The following is a 21,816-nucleotide window of genomic DNA, read 5'->3' on the forward strand; positions in this document are numbered from 1 at the left end:
TCAATTAATGAGATAACATTTACAATGGATGAGCACTCGCTTCTCATTGCTAAATAACACACAGATGAAAACAGTTATAAGACAAATCAGTATAATAAAAAAAATAGTACGAATAGTCTCGAACATTGATTGTTATGAATGAGCTTTTTTATATTAGTTTTGTTTATTTACATAGGTAATAGGTACGTATATAAGTCAGTGGCAAAGGGTGGATGTGGGCTGTGATTCGACATAAATAGTGCACAGTAAACTTTATCAGTCATACTTATTTGTATTTATTGAACTTATAATACAAATTGCAAATGATATTGGTTAGTTTTTAAAATTAAATTAAAACCTGCCTAGACCACACCATAAAAGCCGAGGTAGGAATGGAGATTCGGTAAAAAAAATAATACACACTTTGTCAGTCATAGGTAGTCTACTACACAGTATTATAATAATATAATGAATCTTTTAGATGTTATATGCTCAAGCGAAACTATTATATACACAAGGCGGTTGTCGACGGTAGTTCATATTTACGTATTGAGGCGGTTAATTATTACAATAAGTTAACTCCTAAAGTGTCGAAAAGTGCTATGTTTTAGCAGCCTCTCTCTTGGCTGTATTAACTTTTAGAGCGAGATAGACAGTTTTGACAGTTAAGACGGTTAACCGATTGTAACAATTATAATACCTCAATAGATAATATAGGATAAACTACCATCGATAACCGTCGATAACCGCCTTGTGTATAGAATAAACCCCTAGAGTTACATAATTATTACTTATAGATGCCCAGGTCGATAATTTTAGTATCTAAATACTTTTTCTGTATGATGTGTGTACTACTCGTATTATAAACATAATTATTTTCTTCATTATCTCTTCACAATGATATTTTAATTTTTTATACAAACTTGAAACACGAACCAAAAAATTGCGCTTTCATCACTGATACACCTCTCACATTTTTCATTTATTTCATCTACCTAATTAATTATGTAATAGTGATTACCTATCTATCATCAGATTAATTAAAAATTAAGCAAATCATGTTGGATGCATTACCAAGATTGCTTAATTTCAATAAAATTATTAACTAGGTAACAATATCGTTAGGTAAACATCATAAAAAAAATATTATACATTTCAATTAGTATCATTAATTTTGGTCGATCAATCAACGTACTATGATGAAAGAAAATCAATCTTCAGAATCTACAACTAAATTAATATAGGTGATCATTTTACCAGTGCACCATCTTAATGATGTAGAATATTTTTTTGTAAATCAATCATATCACTTCGTTATTGTTACAACGGTAATGATTGATAAATTTAATCATCACAGCATTGTAATTGAAACATACACACCTACTTACAGGGGTAGATTGGTAGGCTGAGATGGCCCGGGAAAATTATCAATCGTCCCAAAATTACAAAGAAAAAACTATTTAAATAAATATTTAATAAGTGTTGCTATGGTAATGAATACGCAATACTCTCGAATAGTGGGTGACTTGGAAGACGGTAACAATGTAATAAATGCAACACAAGTCTCGGAATAACTTATTTTGTCTGAATAACAGGTAGAGGGGGCTTGTCATCATCAAGTGTTTATAATAACTCTGATGTGATGAATACGTATATAAATTGAAGGTATTACGGTCTTATTAAAATTACACGCCATGATAAATCGTACTTAGGTGTACATATTATAGGTATAGGTAATTAATTAAAATGTAATTTTGGTAGTTTATAAAACATTCTTGATTTTGCTAAACTATGCCGTGTAATATATAACAGAAAATATATTTTTAAAAAAAAACATTTTCACAAAATTATTGCATCGAAGGTTTCGATCGAGGAGATCGGTAATACGTCGAAAACCTATTTTATATTTTTTCACAGCTATCTACCACGTCCATCAAAATTTGTGTATTGGCATGTGTGTGTAACTACTGTAGTTTATTTAAAATCAGCAGAGAAATCTCTTCACTACCTACTACATGGTAAATTTTCAACGATTGGAGAAATTGAGTTTGTTTTCTTAAGCCCCGCAATATATATTAAAAAAATAATGTAGGTGTCCAGGTAATATGTATAGGTAATTAGGTACCCATAGGTATACCATTTGTTTAAATATTATATTTACTTTTTACGTATCGATATTGAATCCACCCCTGTGTGACACAGATTGAACGAGATCATTATTATGTCGAAGCGAGAGTACGTATGCGTGCTGGAAAATGCTATCATACCGTCACGATATCAGACGGTTAGGATTTACAACATTCCATGTATATACCAAAAATTCTTTGTATGAAATATTGGACATTATGGCTTGCTTGATTCTGTCCAAGAGACTATAGCTGCTTCTACACCCTATATTTGGGCAACTTGCATTTTTCCCAGGGCTCGAAATGACCGGAGCCTACTGAAACGCCGTTCTAGTTTGTAAAATCGGTAAAATTATCGCTTCGTCTCGTGGAAAAAATATTTTGAGCCTCTCTCAGAGCCGTCTGAGCTAGATAGGCCATAATATGATAGAAAATCTACACACGTATTCTTATAAAATACACATACGATTTGATAATTATGTAAATATCATCAAAAAATTGTCGTGCGCTCTGGTTCGAAAACTTTTCCATTTCGAGCGCTGATTTTCCCTAAATGCCACAATGACCGTTAGCTTTAAATAGGGAGGAATATCATTAGTCAGTGTTATCCCTGGTAACTGTTTAAAAAATCAGCAGCACTAGCCACCACTTGTTGGTGCTTCTAACGTGCAGGACAATATTAAAACTGCATTCAACCAAATTGCTTCAGATATCGATACAGGTCACTTGCTTTACCAATTCATCCGCTCATTTATACAGTGGTGTAGTGCTGAATATAAAAGTTCCGGAGCATAGATTAATTATAATATTTAGGTAACACCCCAAACAATTGTTGTTTTAAGAATTTTACATACTTAGCAAAAATAAAGTAAATTTAAAAATTGTTATTGTATGCCAACACAATATTATTGCTTTAAATACTGAAATGATGAAATGCAAAATCAGAGTAGTGAATAACATTGATATTGATAGATAATAATATGTACTTTAGTGTTGGTCAGTTAGTATAAACATTTAAGTAGGTACCTACCTAAGAGTACCTTTAGTTTAGTAGGAAGTTTACTTTGACGTAATAAATTGTGATTTTTCAACTAAGTTTCTAGTTATTCTTTGAGGAATTATTATATGAAATTGAAAATTTATCTTTAGAATATAATTCTGTTTCAATTGAATGGATTAAAAATAAATTCTTACAAATCCCCTCTTTTTCAATACAAATTTCCATTGGCACACCTGGTTACGACACCTGTTATAGTGCCGCGCAAGTATTCCGTAAGACCGTTTTGTGGTTTGAGTATTCGCTAATATTACGGAATAATAAAACTGTATACAGATGTCGCTGTCTATTTAATTTAAATATAAACTAATCCAATAAAATAAACGTTTGAGACTCAAAATTAAAATCAAAACGATGTTATTTTATAGTGAAAACAAAATTTTTAAATGTCATCAAACGGCAAAAACGTTAAGATTAAGTTATGTTGCTAAGATTTTTAACACAACCAGATTTGGAAAATAATAGATGGTTTTAAGATTTTGGCTTTTCTTGACAAAATCACTGGTTGTCAGGAATAATTCTAGTTAGTAGCGAATAAAGTATATAAGTAGTACTTAATTACATACCTACATACTGTATTTTTATGGATAAAATGCAATATTGATATTTAAGTGGGCACCTTAAAGATTTAAAATCAGAATAAATATCCAATAATTTTTAGCATAACAACAACTTTATGTTGTCAAATATTTTGAGAGACATAACCGCCTATCTAAACAATTTATTCTCTCACATTATAAAAGTAACGGTAACCAAACTTTAACCGACCATAAAGATAATAATTACCTACTTAATAAAAAGTTAAAAATGATAATAATTGAATAAAACTTTACATGCGCAGGTGGTACCTAGTTAGGAACCAAATCCCACATCCTTTTATGCTTAAACTAATTATGCAACTATGATTTGAGCGTGGGAGGAAAGATAAACAAATCTTTGCCGTTTTGTGGTAAATTACAGCGTTTAAATTATAAATACACATTCATTACCGATTGTCGTATAAATAACACAAGGGATAAAACAATACCTATAGGTTACTAGGTATATTACGTGTGAGGTGTGATATAATATATCTACTTCGCGAAGTTATGATAGTAAAACATACTAATCGCGGGTCTACTTCTCTGGTAAAAGATCGAATGTTTGGACGACTAGCTGACTCTTGAATCGTCTAATGATTGTTAGCAGCATAAACCCTTTGCTTCACGTATTTGAAATTGCAAAATCTATACGGCTAAATAGAGATATCCTACGACCTTGAAATTTTTAAAAGCAGTGTAGTGATTGTGCCACGCGCTGTGTGAAATGCAGCAGGGTCTTAGAATTCGGAGCCACATATTGTGTGTATATAATATGAATATCTGAACGGAAATGGTGATACATACAAATTATACACCTCATTACCTCCATCACACATATTTGGTAGGTAGGTTTCATAATTTAAAATAATATTTTGAGATACAAATACTTTATATAGGTATATAAAAATAAAAAATTGAACTATCCCACGTCGAAATTAACGCTTCCCGGAATACATTTAGAATTCGCTAAATTCTTATTATGGCGTCTCGATACTCTTGGCACAAAACTACACACTTTAGGATAACCAATATAAATTTGAAATGTCGGTATTACGCATACGATAAATAGCAATGGGTTAATAATATGTATATAATAATAATTAAATAATAGGTACATATTTAAAAATGGCTAGATAGTTATATCTATTAGATAGGTAGGTAATTATTCCCTACATATTTCTTACTAGGTATGTATATATTTATTGTAGATATATATTTATAACCTTCAGAACGAAAATCTTAATCATTATTAGAAATATGCTCAAAATACACATTTATTTTAATAGCATTATTATGTGGTTGCATTTCGGCTAAACTCGTCATCAATCAAAATTTATTTATTATCCTCTACCTGCAAACAAAAATAGATAGACCCTTGTTATCTGCAAGATAAATAATATTCATTGAGATGTTACCTTCTGTCGGCTTGCAAAAAATGGCTTTCGCGCACAATAGACATGTTTACCGGGGACCGGTCTTTGTCAAAATCACGAGGAGCGTTCAACTCCCTAACACCTCTTTCGGGGAACCCCGTGGCTACCATTTATAACTCCCTTTGCTACCGCTGAGCGATGTGTCAGGACGCAAGTGCCAAGAAGTGCAGCTCTCGACCCCTGACAATAGGGCGCGGGCATGTTGCGGCGGGATTCGCAAAAAATAAAACGATGTATCATCGTGTTAATTATAATAATTTATCTCCATAGACATTCTATCGTAAGGGGTACATCCCTTAAATCACTTAATATAAGACTAAAATAAATATCTACACTGCGACTTTTCTCAATTTATTAAAATTAAGTTAAGATCATTCTTTCTTATAAATGGGTATTCTTATTCTTCAAATACCATTTTATCTAAAAAGATTGCCGCCAATCATCAAATCAATCTTCACCTTTGATATCACAGTCCAGAATAATTGTGTTCCTATGAAATTATGTCCTTAGGTTTTTCAGCCGTGATATGTGTCTTCTGTCCGAACGTTTTTTCTCATGTAGTTGGCCCTTGTATGATATGTAATAAGAGGTGATATTCGAAAATATGTACTGTTCTTTACACTTTACCGTTTGTAAATAACTGAGCTGATTTTTCATAATCTTTCATACCGTGTCATTTTTAATTTTGTCTTTCCACAATATTTAAGTATATGTCTATACACACAGAACTTAATATTCCAAGCCTCGATTATAATAGGTACTTACATGTTTCTACACCACACCATACAGTCGGACTGAGATAACTTAACATCGTAGTTATATCATAAGTAGGTATCTACGCCTATCTGTTGATCTTATTTTATTTTGAACTGGCGTTTACGGGGTAGAATTACATAATATTAATGGGTTTGAAACAAAGATAATTTTGTTACTTCTACTTTAATTGCGTCATTTTCGTTGACAGCTGTTTGGGCTATAAACCCATCTTCAGAAGGGTCGACTATAACTAAAGTTGAAGTTCTGTTTCTCCTTCTTTCTCAAATTTTTAAACAATGTTCGATCCTAAGAAGACCATAATGAACTTCCACAGAGTGGACGTTGTATTAACAGATTTTTTCACGATAAATATATTTATCACACTTGTTCAACCTATTAGGTCTATACTCCGAGTAACATTTAATTTTGCCAGATCCGTAATTCCAACCCGGGACCCTTGACATTATACGCCGACGCTGTAACTACATTATTATCGAGCGTACGTTAAAATCATTTATCATAATTATCATTGTTATCATCATACTACGCAATACATCTTGTTCATCTTCAGGAAACGTCTCCACTCCACTCTGTTTGATGAAAACTACCTTTACTCTCCATCCGTGATGCTGCAGCTATCTACACAGCCTAACCACCTCACCTTAGGTCTCTCGAACTTGTATATGTGGGCCTGGACATATTATAAAAATAATATCATTTAATATGTCAAGGTGCGAGAAACGATAGTGTTTATTGAATAATATACCCGGATACTTGTCACAGCTAGGGATGGTCAATTTTGAAAAGATTTTTTTGCATTCACAGATATGTCTATTGAATGTTACGAGATCTCAGTCGGAGCATCCGCACCTCTATTTATCTGTTAGCGTTAAGCTCGAACGTATTATATCGATCCCTTTATAAATCTGCGAGAAATATTGTAATCCCTTTAAAATATGCCAAGAGATTCGTGTTAATAAAAGACTTGTGATTCGTTTGTTGAAACGAAATTCTTACTACCTACTCAGTTGCATTGAAACCATTCAATTCATGATTAATAAGATGTTGGGTGTATTATTGTTCATGGACCAGTGGCTACTGTCACGCGTAACAAGTAAAGTACCCACATACCTACCCATTTAAAAATCTCACGAATTAACTAAGTAGACGTATATCAATATTTGTATAAGAACCATTGAAAATAATAAATATAAACTTAAAGCTTCACATAATATTAAAACACTATGTTCCTACTAAGTTTCAGATAATTGGATTTGTAAATACTGTATAATAAACAAGCTGTATTGCATAATATCCTCTATACCGACACTGATTACACCCTCAATTTTCATGATATCATTATCATCATAGACACCCTAAGGTATCTGCCTTCTGGAATCATAGTCGAAGGTGAAATTAGAGGTATAATAATTTCCGAAACGTCTACAGGAAACAACGCGCCGCTACATTCTACGGAGATAAGATATCTACGGCCTACGGCGTAGACGTCTCGAAACAACGAAAGACTATCAGTAGACAACACAGGGGTAGGAATAATGATTTATTCTACAATATTTACTGGGTATAATAGTATATTTTAGATATGCTAGGAGGTTTTAGTATCGTATAATAGTATAATTTCACCAACATAACTGTGATCATATTATACTTATACATTGTAAGTAAGTAATTTATTACAGTTACTAATTACACTAATGAATATTGTCATTTATGACACACTTGGCAATATGTGTCATAAAAATTAAAGACTCCCATCCACCATCCACCTAAAAGGATCGTCTGCAATAGATCCGAAAAGAAAATGTGAACATGAAAGCATGGCCTTCACATCCTGAAGCGGGCTCCCCTACAAATCGCCAAAGGTTGATTAAAGACAGTGTGACGATCTACATTTGCGTATTGCAAATGGTGTTCGAGAAAAATTAAGGGTATTTAGTGTATTTTTTATTGATTTTTTTAATATATTTGAATGCAGTCACTTGCATCATGGAGTTGTCGAATATCGACGAATAGGAATCAAAAATTGCATTGCACAACCACATATTTTTTAATGTTAATATGCTTGAAGTGAAATTTTGTGATGTGTGTTTATCTCATTTGGCTGGTCGATCCGCCATACCGGGCCCCCAGCCTAGATCCCTGTCAGTCACCCTTTGTAGGGGACGTGCATGAAAGATTCAAGTGACTGGGGTCCACGGTTTCATAATTATTATTACGTGTAATTTATGCTGTATTTTCATGAATATTATTTTTCTAAATCTTTGTATGAATAACTGATTCGAAGCATCAATAAAATATGCTTAAATATCTAACTTTATCAGGACTATTGACTTACGCCAGAACATACCTACGCTCTCATAATAAATCTTAATACCAAAGTGAACATATTTCCAGAAAATAAATAATAAAATATATTGTGTCTCTTTTACCTGCAACCGCGTTGAATAAGATAAGAATGCTCGAAAGACATGAACGCGAATTTTCAATAATGATCCTTATTGCAAAGTAGGTGGAGTCCATTTTTTACTCACATTCGTCTGTATTTACCAATTAATGACATTTTCATGAACGTGTTTGTTTACGAGAGTCATCTTATTTTAATGTGCTACCTCTATCAATCAAGACGCTAAAAAACTCAAAATCATCGAAACAATATTACATTTCGACACCCCTGGAAGCGAAGCACTCGAAGAAAACTGTCGGTAGCGAATGGAGAGACATCCGACGAGCGATGGGCGGATATGTTGCGGTGATAAGATGGGCGGGATAAGCAGACCTAAGGGATAGGCGGAAATGTTAACAGCCTGCTGCTAGCTGGAAATAATGTTTTACGGTCAGGACAGCGACCGGAAAACTTACGCTGGTTTTCTTCTATTTTAGATTTTTCCAGCTCAGTTCCAACACTAGATAACAGTGTGTTTCTTTTTAACAACGTGCATAATACGCAGCTATATTTTTTATTTTGTAAATAATTCGAGATTATCTTAAAATTGCAATGATTTATTCTGCTATTAATGAAATGGCCAACCAAAAAACCCAACTTGAAAATTCATATTTTTTTAAATTTAATAGTATCAAAACACAAAATTTACACAATTTTAACATTTATTATTATGTAAGTATGGCGATGAGGATGACGACGGCCGCGCAGCTTAAGCTTTGCCTTTACCCAGGTTCGAATCCTGGGTCTGGGAAGTACCTACATATTGTTTTTCAATTTGTGTATGAGCCAGAGTATGGACCTAATAGGTTGAGCAAGTGGCTGACATCCATTTCTCGTAAAAAACAAAATCTGTTTATACAAACCTCTACTCTGTGAAGGCCCATATATGATCCTATTAGGATCGGACATGGTCGGAAAAAAATAATATGAAAACATTTCGTCTCAGTAGTGATACTATCACTAACACTAACTACTTCACGTTTTGATTAATTTCATAATAATTTATTTCCGAAAAATAATGTGGTAATTACTAATCTAAATTGTATAAGTAGGTATAGGAATATGTTGATTTAACATATAATGGAATAATAGAACAACACTATACTGGTATTATCTGTCAATACTGAATAAAAATACTTTTAATATTAATATGTAATTACTATAGCATTATTTTATAGCTTTGACAATGTATAATTTGAAGAGACCATTACACTTAGAGGTAAATTTATATTATAAGTATATAAATATATAGGTAAGTATATCACATGACAGATAAATAGATAAGTATTTATTTTTTAATTAATTGAACAGTACTGGACGAAACAGATCCTGATCGCTATTATATGTATTAAGTGTGTTGATTAAGTAGGTAATACATGTAATTTTATTTCATTTATTTTATTGAATAAGACGCCAAGTTAACATGAAGGAGATCTTGATCATACTCAATACCTACTTACACCCAAAATTTCCACAATAAATTGGTATTTTACGGAGACTACTCGTAAAAGCATCGCTCTGGCGAGACTAGCCAAATAACACCACAAGACACCGCATATTTGCGGCAAGTGTGGTGCGGTGAGTGTGCCCCAAGCCATATCATAGATAACTAACTATAACTGAAGTTATTTCACTGTCCATTTAACAAGTATACCTACATATATATTGGTTGAACTCTATTCAAAATTAAACTATATTTTACGCTACTGTAAGCAGCCCTTGACGTTTTCAGACACCCTTTTCCAGAGTTCCCAGTCAGCCCGTCACCTCGGCAGGAAGCGAACGGCGCCGGAAGTGATACCTCTATTTCGCCCTCCACCTTCATGTCTGGAGATAACGTTTCCGGTCAGGAAAGCCTTCGTTCGTTACGTTTGCATAGCTAATCGTCCCTTAGAAATCGGCCAGATCGTGAGAAGCCAAATTGAAAACCGTGACCCATATTTTTAGGAAACACGCAAAATATCATGAAACTGGATTAGCCATAGCAATTTATTATGATTATTATTTGTTTGACACGTCAGGTAAACTTTATTTAGGCTCTTAAAGTCATAATAAATAAGGTGTTGGGTATCATTAGGAACACGTATCAGACGTTAAAATGAGATATGGCCTTTTTATATTATAGAAAACGATTTTCCACGTGATATGATTAGTATGCGCGAAAAGATTTAATGGGAATTACCTCACTAACAGCAAAGAAAAATATTTTCACATAGGTTAATTGTATAGTAAAATATTTTTATAAAATACACATATTTAGAAAAATATATATTTTCAGCTGTTATTCTTTATGATCAGTAAATTAGGTAGGTATTAGTAGCTTGATAATTTTTATCGTATGATTATAAAAAAATAAAGCACCTATAAACACTATAATAATACATACTTAATATCATAAAGAATATACCTCAATCGATTTCGAATTTTATGGCAGATTTTTTTGTTGTTGTACCGCGTAGTTAATTTTAATCTATTAAAAATACGGCAAACTATTTCCACTTCCAGCCTTTTTAGGTACTGTTTTCAAATAAGTATGGGTTATTGCAAATAAAACTATACAAGTTTTACATTTTTTAAAACTGATGCGATGGTGCTTTCACTGCTTTCGTGTTTAATATAGTTTGTTAGCTTGTTAGGAAGAGGTAAATAATTATTATAGCAATATAGGTACACTTAGATTTTAGACAGTGATCAAAAGTAGTAATTGTAAACTTTCAGAATAAAATGAAAAGGTGTATTATATTAAAACTGTGTCTTTCGTATTTCGGCGGTAGTTACTTATTTTCATACAAATAATAGTTACAGTTATGGACCTTATCATTTCATAGTATTTAAAGGTGTTGATATTATAGTTTCATTCGATAATAATTACAGATGGAAAATAGAAAAGTCGTACTATTCAAGTAAAAATATTAAAGAATTTTAACAGTTAGTTATATTAAGTACACATTAAACAACAAGGGCCGCCATAAAACGATAATATTATATCGTAAATACAGAGTAAAGTTATAGAATTTTCATTTTTTAACGCGAGTCACATTATCAAAGGCAGATATAAACCCTTTCCAAACGAAATATCAATTTTTCTGACATCGCTCCGCAGCGAGGGATGAAAAAATCGCAGCAGGCCACCCGCATCTTTCCATAAAGGGACAGCGTGAAAATTAAAAGCTTTTCCTTGCTTTTTTCCAGCGCCAGCTTCGAGAGTACCCCCTCCTCTTCTGGAAAATGTGGGGCGGGAGTTATCGTTGTCATAAAAAGTGGGGGCATGACCTCATCACTAAGTGAATCTAAATCGTATGTCTGATAACGCTGTGGAAATTTAAGAATGGTACATAACGTAAACAAAATGACAACAGTCAGTTTATGAGAATATATCGGGTTATTACCTAAGTTACATCTAAAGAGTTACATCTAAAAGTATTGTCTCCACAGAATCTATGTCATTAGTAATAGTAAACATACATAAACAGGAATCCAAATGGTACAAGTCACTTCCTTCTAAATAAAAAATACATAACCCTAATTTATTAATATTTCAATGTGAATCGTTTCTATTTTTTTTTGTCATTAAGTTGTAATATTCTTTAGGACAAGCATCTCGAATAACAACCAGTTGATTGCGGGTTAGACACTGGTCTATAGCAAAGAATGCAAATGTATAATGCATGTACCTAGGCATATTCATTAAATTGTAATATTATATGATTTCATTGAGATTTGATGGTGAAACATTAACCAATCCTATTTTTATTTCTTTAACTAGCTTGCATAAAAGTCCTTTTCAAATGAACTATGAAGGAGTCCGCGTGACTTTGTCTTTATACGTATCTGTACACTCACAGCCTGCGGCAGAAGTTAGAGAAAGATAAGTTGTAAATCTCTCGAGTTTTATACAAAGGTGTTGTTTCCCCTTACCGTCATTCAATAGGAGAATAATTTGACGATTAAATGAGTGCCCAAAATAAGACCAAATCATTTTCACAACGATCGAACGAAGTATTTGTCACGTATTGATGAATATTTGTGACGCCTTGCGTAGCATATACTCAGAATCCTATGAAAAACACATCTGTAGAGACAAACTAAACGATAAAAACGAAAAAGAAAAACGCACGCATATCAAATCAATAGTATGACAGCATGAGCATCTTCATTAGTGTCGGCAATTCATACATCAGAATCCAATAACAACTGAAAGACAATCATGATCAGAATAGCTCAAAAGACAACTATCTTCAGTAGTTACATAACAATCAAGAATAATTATAAAATGAATAGTTATGTGGATGGGTTCATATATGTGAAGCATTGCCATTTTTCGCACTATTACAAGCAATTATGTTGAAACAAAGCGATACAGCGATATGTATAATTTGTTCACGGACAGATGTATCTTGGTATGGACTAAGCACAATACAACAATTCAACAGACAACATATGAATTAAGTTTAGGAATAGATTATATTATTAACATTAAAATATAACTATACACGTACTTTGCTTCAGAACCACTGTAAACGAAAATGCGATCAACTTATAGGGTCATGAGATAATGGATTACCCACGTTATTATTCTATCAAAGTCTGCTAGACGTCTTGCCCCTTACTATAATACCATCCATCTATTTCGCTATAGCCAGTAGCCAATTTGGGGAGTGTATTTTAGTCACGTCTCTATCGATAACAGAAATAAATACTTTTAAAAATCCATTGGTTGAATGATAGATTAAGTAGGTATTCATTATATTGTTAATTTCAGACATCCAAATAATACATAGGAATAATAAATATAAAATTACTCTTGTTTGATCGTTTCTTTTGCACATTTATTATTGTAAGAATTGATAAAAAAAGTTTATATTTTAATTATTTGCGTGTGACGGATGATTTAAACATGTACCTTCCTACTTTGTATGAAAAGTTATATCATTGTAGTATTCGTAACATTGGATTATATCCCATGGACATGGTGTAAAAAATATTATTATTTTCATAGGATCACATTTAAATATTAGATATACAATCTCTACTAGAGGTTTTATAGTATTTCATTACTATCCTGACTGTTTATTGCTGGTTTTTGTGTGACCTAACTTATATTGTCATTGAATTGTAACATTTGGATTCGTAGGAGGCATTGATATACTACTAGATGAGGAGTTCCCATACAAGTGTCATTTTAAAAATGTACCACAAAAGAAGATAATATAATATCGTCTTATAATATTTCCTTGTAGGTATAATGCGTTAAGACCGTTAACATGGATTCCCAAATTTTGCCCGTATTTCCCTGGCTGTAAAACTAAATTTGCGTTCTTGGAATAGTGACCCTAAGGGCGTCTGCAACCTAAAGCTTGCAAGCTACCAAAAATTCATGTCTGAGCGGACAGAGCAAGTCTTCATGCGCTGACTATTAGTTAGAGTAAGATGCAAGCTAGATCGGGCTTACTCATAATTATTGCCAGGTCATTTTCGAGACAAATATTAAGTGAGCTTATATCGAGTTAAGTCCGCTGATATTAAAACAGTAAGTTTTAACACCGGCCGAGTCGCTGAAAATCGGGCGTCATTTTAAGAAGCATATGATTCATCCAGTAGTATATCAATGGTAGGAGGCCTCCAAATTAATCAGCACCTCGAGTCTCCTCCACTCCCAGTTACTAAAACCGCCACTGCTCCAACGTACATTAGTCATCCTCAGCACTCCTCTTCCAAAAACTTCGTTAAATATAAAAACTCTTCGCGTTTAAAAGACATTTAACCTTTCATGTCCCTCATTAAAACATAAACATAATTACAACATCGTGAGATTTTGAAAATCTGCTAAAGTCTCGGTGCATTTATTATACGACGTATAATATACGTTCAGTCATTTACATTACCTGAGTATGTACATGTAGGTGTATATTATTATATACAGGGTGTTAAATTAAAATATTATAATAAAATAAGAGATGAATGTATGAGATTTTAATATAATAGAGTTAACGCATACGATACGGTGAAAATTATTTTTATTTATTACTTATCCGTTTTTATTACTGCTTACTTCCATCTAATCATTAGTGATAGACCAAATGGTTGACCTTCCAGGTGCAAGTACACAGTATAATATGGACAAAATTGCTTTTATGAATATGGAGAAATTCAATCTACTGAGTATGTCGTTGAAACCTGAGATCTATTGTGCATTTCCTGGTGGATTTTTCGCAATCCAGGAAGCCTTTGAAAACGCGCTGGAATGGATCGAGGCTTTTCTAGTACGTATCTCTCTACTGAGAACCATTTTTTCACGATGTGATTTTGTGTTGACTGTGGTCCGAGTGAATGAATGAATATTTATTTATTACGTCTATCGTCGTTTCAAATATAAAACTCACTACAACAATTGATATCGTGCAAAACCTGAAAACTACACATAATCAGGTTGGCTAACTGTGCAATCTTTTTTAATAAAATTAGTTAAATCAATTGAAATAACTCATTTTAGCTATTGATTCAATGTTAAAAACAACATTTAAAGTTAATTTTGTAGTAATTTAACATACGACAATACGTAATACGACACATAAGTTCATGGTGAGCTTTTCCTTTAAAATGATGCTGTATTACAAAACAACATCGATAATAATAATTATTAAAATTAATAATTAATGATAAATGGGTAATTATATACTAATTATGTGAAATAAAATTCAACGAGCTGGTTTCCATGCATCCTGTAGGTATGAAGCGTAGTCAAAAGCAAAAGGCTCTAAATCTCTCAGCATGGAAATATGAAACTTTTAATTTTTCACGCTCGGCGAGAGACGCTGGCAAACTTTCGCTTGTGTGGGTCGCAAAAGCACTGCTCGCCGAGCTTTTTGCGATTCAATTTTTCTAACCGCAAGTTACGTGCGCGCTTTTCGCATTTATGTGAAATGTAAAATATTCGAATGTGCCGTGGTTCTCAGTCGACCTTTTTGGAGCTTTCATATAATGTGTCACTGATGAGAAATTATGACACATACATTATGTTAGTATTACAAATACTTTTCTGTATATAGGCAAATCTTGTAGTAATAAGTCGGTATCACAGTAACACAGAATATCAAAATCGGTCATAGTGTTAAATTAAAACTTACCTACCCAATTAAAAATATATTGCAGACGCAAATTGTTTATTTTCCATTGGAAGATAGAGTATATGCTTCATAACTTTGCACTCCGGATCTATGATGAAAATGATGTACTTAATATATTCTAAAAATATATTTTTATATACTTACTTAGGTACCTATATTATCTATTTATTTTCTGGTTACTCCATATTATATGTATACAAGTGAAGATTTGTATGCGAGGTAATCAGGCAAAGAGGTATATCAGGATAGTAAAAAGTGCAAAAAAAGCGCAAAGTTATAAAACGCATACTATATACAAACGTATTAATATTGTTTTTTAATACTATAAAGACAGACTAATTCAAACAGATTATTCTTCAGTCTAAATGTAATATTTATTAAATAATTGTAAATATATAAGACCCTCATTATACGATTTCGGACATTTTTTTAAAGAGAGTAAGCTTTACATTACGCTTTAGGTCTAGCGGTACTACAAAAGAGATCTATGCGCTGCAAGTCTCACATGATGGGAGTCGTGAGAAGTGGCGATGGACCATGGGACGTAGAGCGTTCTTATGCTTGCCCTATGCAGGGCACTATAAGGTGAAGTAAGTATGTAATTAAGCATGACGTTAATATATTATTAATTACTGAATTTTTTTAAAACGAATATACAATTATTTATACTGAAGATGAATTTCATTATATTTTACAAAGTTAAAGAACATAAGTATTGTATTTCCGTAATACACCGTCTAAAAATTAACGACGCAGTAATCTCCCCCATGCATTTCGATGTTAAATAACACAAGAGTATAAAAGAATCATAAAGCAATTTTCCGAGGAACTAAACGACTATCCTGTCAAGCGATGCGAGCTCAACAGCCCTCTTCGACTTATACTCGCATTTCCCCACTATTCACATACACCCCACTCTCCCCTTTCTCCAAAGTCAACCACCTCCATCCCCCTTCAATTTTATTTTACTGCACAGAAAAAAATACTGGATGTAAAGAAGACCACGTTATTGCTAACTTTATAAATGTAAGACTTCTTCGTGGGCAATGTTTCTATCAGTGTTGTATTAATCACTCAGGTGCAGTGTGAATATCGAAAATATTAAAAAAAAAAAAAAAACATCGTATCTTTGTGAGGTAAACCTGAATAATCAGTAAGCTTCGTAAGAATTTTTTTTACCTATATCATGATTCCATATCTATCATTTACTTAAAATTATTATTGTAAGCGTTGTCGTATTCAAATTCTTAATAAACCACTATGTATCTAGTACTTACATTAAGATTTCCGTATTATAAATGTTTTATAAAGCACATTTATATAGGCATGGCAAATATACAATGCAAAATATTACATGTTCTCCCGAATAAATCCCGTTAACTCGAATTTAAAGTTTTTAGAAACTATTTAATATAATATCGTCGGTGTTTTGTAAAAAGGGCGAATTAACCAAAATGCTATTTTACAGGAGGAGGATTTTTAACTTTTGACATTTATTTGTTTATTACCTGTGGATGATTATAAATATCTAACAAGTTTATAATAAAGCTTAGAAAGAATACTGTCATTATAATAGGCATTATTATATAATATTTTAAAAGGCCTAATAATATGTCACATTCGCTTTTTATTCGTAATTTTAATTAATTTAATTCTAGTCGATTATCGTTTTTAAGTACTTTCCTGTGGAGATACAAATTCGCCGTTTTTACATAACAAAGTTAGTGGGGCACATATTGTATTTTCATTAAAATCTCGATTTCGCCAAAATGGTTGATTCGCCCTTTTTACAAAACACCGACGATATATTATTAAATAACATTAAAAATTAAGATTTTTGAGACCAATTAATAATTTTAAAATGTGCTATAAACACGGACATCTGATCAAAGGATCGGACCAACTACACGATGTTGCTTTATTCTAAATTTCAACACGACGTCGTTTACAAGAATACTCTTTTCCTACATTAATATAATATGTTAAAATGATCATCAAATGTTCAATTCCAAGATGAGAAAAAGAGGGAATCATAATGACATAAATATACATACTATGTCTTACAAAATCTATAGATTATTCAGGCTTATCTCGCAGATATTCGAAATTCTTTATTTTTGACCTTCACAGCGCATTTGGGACCATAAAAATCCACCTGCTCAGTATTTAGGTTGGATATCACGGTGGCCCTTTTTTGGCAATACAACGGACTATCTTTTTTTTCGCGTCATAGTAACACAACGGTAGGAGAATACTAAAAACTTGACTATGCAAGACATCATTATTCATAATGTCATAATTGATATTGAAAAAAAAATACGTTGTTAATGTAATAAAAATTTCATAACGTCATATTATCGTCGATACTGATGCAATGTCAAAGAAATAACTATCATATTATATAACGTTATTATAATATCCGAAATCGTAATCATATTTTGTAGACTATTGGTTAAACGTGTATGCCTTTCTAGGGCTTCATTTATTTTCTTCGTGTTTATTTTATGAAAACTTGCTTTTAATTGGGTAACTTTATTACTTTCAAAAATTGTGTTCAATGTTTCAGTCACGGGTTGTGTAATTGTTCACGTAAAGACAGTAAATTCAACGATCCTTGAATCTCCACTAAGGAGATGAGCGATGACTTCAACAGATGGTTGTGGCAGTTTCATCTTTAAAAAACTTGAGAACGGAACACTACCAACACTACTGTAAAAACGATTTCATATCAATCATAATAATATTATACCATATTATTTATAATATTATACCATGTTTTCAGTGTTACCAAGTTGCATTTATATTACAACGCAAGTAATTTCTTGTTTTTTTTAGTTTTGTTCAAAGTTATGATATAAATAAAAATTAATGTCGGATAGCAATATAAATTAATACTTACTTTATTATTTGTGTATGTAAACGGATTTATAAAGAAATTTAGTATATTAATTAAACTGACATTTACAAGTTTGAATTCCATAATATGACCTCGACTGGTTTTATTTTTACCGTAAATGGTCCTGAGAGTGCCACAGAATCGGATGATCGTCTATCTGGAATTGAACCATTATAGGTAGTTATATAATTTCTACATTGTTTGTGTAATTTATAGTTATCGTGTTTCATTTAAAATTCCATTTATATTGATACTATTTTACTGTCTTTAGAGTTTAATTTATTTTCGATTTTTTATTATATTTTTTTCCATGACTAAAATATACACAATATGTACTACTTTATATTTTCCAATTTCTGATTTTCCCAACTATGCATTTCTTCCTCGTGGTTATGAAAAAAGTAACACGTTTTTATTTTGATTGTGTTAATTTTTTATTTTAATAATATTTGTACAGACATCTACTACCAATAAAAAATTATAAATTACCATTTTTTTGTTAGTTATGGCAACATTCTCAATGTCATACTAGCGCCCTCGCTGAAATGCCTATTTATGATGGTAGATCTATAATTCCAATACTTATTTTAATTTATATACATACTCATATTTGAATTAATAATGTTATTATTTGTATCTAATTATAATACGTAGGTATATAAGTATGCGCTGACAATCTCTTTCCTAAATTTTCTAATATATTTTATATTATACACTTTTATGCGCAGTTTTGAAAACAATGAAGAAAATGATATTACCTACCTATATACCTAGTTCATAGTGAAGACTTAATACACAGTGAGTATAAAACACCTTTACAACATACATAATATAAGTATAAGAATTTATTGTTGATGACAGGTTTAAAATGAAATTAAGTGATGTAAACTAGACTGGAAGCCAAACTGACACATCTAAATGTATAAAAATCAATACGTAAATAGTATTTAAACTAACATTTGTTATAAAATGCAATCTATAAAATAACTTTGTCTTATACTAATACGCTCCTACTGCTTATCGCTGGACAGATTTAGTCATCTAATGGAACCTAAGAAGTAAATTATATCAGTGAGGGTCAAAGAGCATGAATGATGCAGAAAAGAAATGTAATAGGCTTGCGGAGGCCTTCATCTAGCAGAGGATATATCCTGTCTGACAATGATGATACTTATGACTATTTTTTAAAAGCATGAAAACGTAACTAATTCAAATAAAATATTGTAATTACACTGATACTAATCGTCGACCATAATAATGTTATAAATAATTATATCAATATACCATAGGTATCCCTCTCTGTATTTCTTTTAATATACCTACTTAATTTGAAAATAGGTAAGGACTAAGTACCACATATTGTATTGTGGAAATTAAATTTTCTTCAAAATATTTCTGGTCGAAATTCTTATAAGATATAAAAAAGTAAGAAATATTATATCCTACACGATAATATGAAAAGGTAATGGTCCGTAAATATATCTGCAGCAGACAAGACAAATGAAGAATGGCGAGAAACGAAGGAATATTACGAGGAATGACTCTTGATATTACAGCCCCTTGTTTTATAAAGATTATCCAATTTTCTATTCTCTGTTTTGACAAGAACACACCGCACCTACTCATAGGAAATCAGACGAATAAGCAAGATATAAATTTATATATAACCTACTTGATAATAATGCAACTATGAATGTTGGTGATGTGACGCACCCTTAAAGCCTCGATATTAATTTTATAAATCAAAAATACACCCCATTTCGACATCCGATAATCAAAATTTGGTTAAGTATGATAATATGAAGGTATTAGTTACAAATTATTAAGCACAATATACATAGGTAATATTTTAATAACAATCAGTACCAGTTAATATTAAGTAATTTAAGAGTAGGGTTTAAATTTATTATGGATCGGAAAACCTCGGGGAAAATATATACTAATATTTATGACTTGGGCAGTCATCAATTTAATTTTATGGAGTAATATTTTATCGAGCATGTAGATACCTACTTAACCACATATTTTACCTTAATATTAAAAACGATGCAGCTAAATTCTGAAGAACAGCACACAATAATTATGTCACAGTATTGTTAGAAAAATGTATGTATTTGCATGTACATTCACACTACATTCATAAGTAACTTGCATTCACTGATTTCGCGCGAAACCGGGGACACATAATATCTTGAAATATTGATGCTGTACAAATCAATAGTTTTTTTCGATACTGTACCAATATTCATATTTTGGTTCTGATACGTAACCTACCAGTGAGTCCATTATATACACAAAGCGGCTATCGGCGGCTATCGATGGTAGATTATCATATTTATGGTACCTATTATAATTGTTACAATAAGTTAGCCGTCTAAACTATCAAAACTGTATATCTCGCTCTAAAAGTTAAGAGAGCTAAGGCTAAGAGAAGGGCTGTGAAAACATTAGCACTTATACCTACGAAAATGAAATACACTGTTGACGTGTAAGTGTTGCAACCTTAAAATACACCAATATTGAATGAGCATCAGTGCATAAACCGAGAGCAGTTGTCAAAACGAAGCACAAGCTTAGAATAACGTATTCTTGACAAGTGTTTAAGTGTATTCCATATTCTTCCACACTAGAGATCGGTTGCCTGTTACTCCATAGTTCACACTAATTCTGTGTTCCCTGGCTACAACACTAATTGCAAGTATTGATTCTTTTCTTCCAATATGTCACCAGTTTCGATAGATAGTAGATACTTTATTTCGATACGATACCGATATGGAATATCGTTACTTCTTCTTTATATGTGACTTCCTTTGTTTCACAACATCATGCTTAGCTGTTTAGTTTCCAAAATTAATTAGAATATAAAAATAAATAAGGCAGTTTTAACAAAGTAACTAGGTTACAAATTATTTTATATTCATTTGTGTAACCGTGAAAATAGACGTGTCGGTATTATATTTAGCTACAAGGCATACCAAAATTGCAACATGTAGGCGGGCTGTGGGTGGGTTAGGGGTGCTGAGAGCGGCTGGGTAGATAGGAAGGCAGGGTCGGCCGCAGTGCAAACAAGGCCACGCGCCTACTAAATTATGAACGTTTAATTTGGACAGCCAACAATGGCGTCGGTCTCGCATAGATCCGACAACAAGTAGGTATCTACTCGCGAACAATTTTATTTTTGAACACGTGCGCAGGTGAGCTTTCAGACTTGTTTATTTTGCAAAAAGAAATCAGTATATTTTTCACCAGAACAAAACTAAATTAAAATACAGAACATTTAGGTACCAATAAACATAACAATTTTATACAATCTATCATACATTTCACCTGGCTATTTTTTGAATAGAAATCATTTCATCTACAACGATCGCATTGCATTTGCCATATTATACCAACA

At 32.1% G+C, this 21,816-nt stretch overlaps 1 protein-coding gene across 1 annotated transcript in view; it reads right to left on the reverse strand.

Moving 5' to 3' along the window:
* LOC147068037 (transcription factor hamlet-like) overlaps positions 1 to 21,816 on the reverse strand; it is a 121,651-nt gene that overhangs the window by 68,287 nt on the left and 31,548 nt on the right. The gene's annotated exons all lie outside the window — the stretch shown is intronic.

Source organism: Rhyacophila brunnea, unplaced genomic scaffold, assembly GCF_057557595.1.
Source record: "Rhyacophila brunnea isolate RB1 unplaced genomic scaffold, BYU_Rbru_1.0 scaffold_3, whole genome shotgun sequence".
NCBI classification, from domain to species: Eukaryota; Metazoa; Arthropoda; class Insecta; order Trichoptera; family Rhyacophilidae; genus Rhyacophila; species Rhyacophila brunnea.